The following is a 2,608-nucleotide window of genomic DNA, read 5'->3' as shown; positions in this document are numbered from 1 at the left end:
AGCAGAAAGCACTGTGAGCCTACAGCAGACTTGCCTTGGAGGTGGTACCAGGACTTCATTGGAACGTCATTGGAAGATATTGACCAGGCATGCCAATGTTCGCCATTTAAAAGAACCACTCCTAGCTGGTAGGTGGTAGCACTTGCCTTTTATCCCAAGCACTAGGGAGATAGAGGTAGATAGGTTCAAGCCTAGTCTGGTCTACAGACTGGGTTCCAGAACAGTAAGGGCTCCAAGAAGAAATCCTGTCTCAAAACATCAAAACAGCAACAACAAACACAAGCAAACAAAAGAACCATTCCTCCTCAGAGAAGCCAGGAAGGATAGGAAGTAAAACAGAAGCTAAGGAATCATTGGGAAGTGACTAATTGTTCACCAATGTTTATTGGTTAACCCAAACAGAGTAAAGGTACTCTTCCTGAGAAACTGTCAGATTTGGGAATATATTGAAGAAAGGACTGGAAGGTAATATGGATGGCTTGGAAGATTACTTAGATAAGGGGTGAGAAAGACTAAGGTGATAATTTAAAGATGAGTTCCAGCCATTGGTGGAGTTTGGAAGAATCAGGGGAGGGACCAATTAGATGAAGTCTAAAAATAAAGTTCTTTTAGAGACCTGTCAATGTTGAGACCCTTTTAGTCAATGAAGCAGAATAAACCGTTGGTTTATAGATAGACAATTGTTTTTCTGTGGGAAAACATCAAAGTAAAGATGCAATTTTAGATTTGTCTCCAATGGGAGAAAAAGTTAGAAGCATTTAATTGCCCAGAGAAAGCACCAGGAGTCAGCAAACAGTTAAGGATGTTTTGCCAGCACCCGGCATTATCTTAAGAGGTTTATTTATGTTACATTCAACCTTCCACAACACTGAAGAAAACAACAGTATCCATCACTGGTGGAAACCAAGGCAAGTGATGCTGAAGTAATTGCTTTGTGATCTAAGTCCCCGGGCTAGGTAGGTAGAAGAGATTGTGATTCGAAGACAACCCGGCTGGAACTACAGTATGCCACAAAGTGGACTCAACTCTACCCCACAATTCTAAAATTTTTCTATTGTAGTGCCAGGTATTCCCCAGTAATGATCAGTAAAAAAAAATAAAATGAAAAACACTTTGCACCATCTAAATTCTAGGCTCACATAATCATTAACAGTGGGAAAGAGAAGCTTCACAAACAAATCATTAAAAATATAACCCCATGTCAAACAAATCTTTCCTCAAAAGAAAGGCAAGCAACCCCCCAGCAAGCAAAGATATATTTGATCTCTTTCTGTTTTCTGTCTATTGATTATAAGACACTTTTCAATTTGTGAGATATAAAACAAATAAATAAAATAATAACAAAATGTGTCTCAGAATTCATGAAATACCATATTTTGACTTCTCCTTTTGACCTGGTATGTATTGTTGACTGGGCTATACACATTATTTCTCTAGGAATGCATTGTTTATAATATACTCTCCATTGTATTAGATCACAATAGTTCCCTTGAAATAGAAATTACTGGGGAGAGGGGTAGTATTCATTGTGAGCATGAGAAATTCTTCATTTTTAACCCATGTATTTCCATGTTGTTCATCACGGTTTAGAAAGACAGTTGATGGTGGCTGATGAGAGGCATAAGACACCCAGCTAACACTCCTTCATCTTTGTTACTTCACAAATTGATGACTTATCACCCATGGTTTACCCACTGGCAGAAATCTCTGGGTGCACAGCTGATTGACAGCCAGTTGACCAAGGCATTTAGGAGCTGCCTGGACCCTGGTGACCATCCATTATGGCCTGTGAGAGAAATAGTTTGCAAATAGTTCTTGACTCCCTTGGAGAAGATCCTATGTAGACAGTTAGGAGACCTGGCAATCCAAGAAACAGGATGAGACAAAATGTTCCATGCTGGATGCCATACTCAGCTGGCCATGCTGGAGCTAACTAGCAAAGAAAGATATCTATGCCATTAACTATCCACCATGACTATCTGATCAAAGACCAACCAGCTTGGAAGTGAGACAAGCCTGACTAGAGGACATAAACTAGACTATAAACCAGGAGCTATGTAACTTCTAGGCAAAATTGTGGATCCAAAGTATGATGTGTGCTTCTGAAGATCTGGACTTGGAATCCTTCTCCAGAAGAATTATGCACATTCTGTACACATGCCCCCAAAGTGAGAGGTACGCAGCTCACTGGCTCCCTCTCCAGTGAACCTCACTCAAAGATGTGATCTGGAAGGTAGCAGGTGTTCCTACAGACAAAGGTGGCTCAAGTTCTATTGTGGGAAACCACAGTCCCTTTGCAAACCACATCCCCTTCACCAACATGACAAAAACTTGAAACAAAGACACAGAAATCCAAGTTACTGCTTCAGTTCCCCTACAGCCACGGGATAAAGGAATATTTATGTGAGATACAGAGGCAGCTAATGCCAATAGAGCTGATGAAACTCAAGGACCAGTTGGGGTGTCCTTGCAGCTGCCAGTATGGATTACTCATTGAGATTAACCTTGCAAAACTAAAGCCGCATACCCCCGCCACCTGTATCACCCTGGGGAAGGAAACGTTGATGTGGAGATGTAAGGTGTCATCCAAGTAGGAACAATTAGTGAC

The sequence above is a fragment of the Rattus norvegicus genome, chromosome 9, assembly GCF_036323735.1.
Source record: "Rattus norvegicus strain BN/NHsdMcwi chromosome 9, GRCr8, whole genome shotgun sequence".
Lineage (NCBI taxonomy): Eukaryota > Metazoa > Chordata > Mammalia > Rodentia > Muridae > Rattus > Rattus norvegicus.
Note: the sequence above shows the minus strand (reverse complement) of the source record.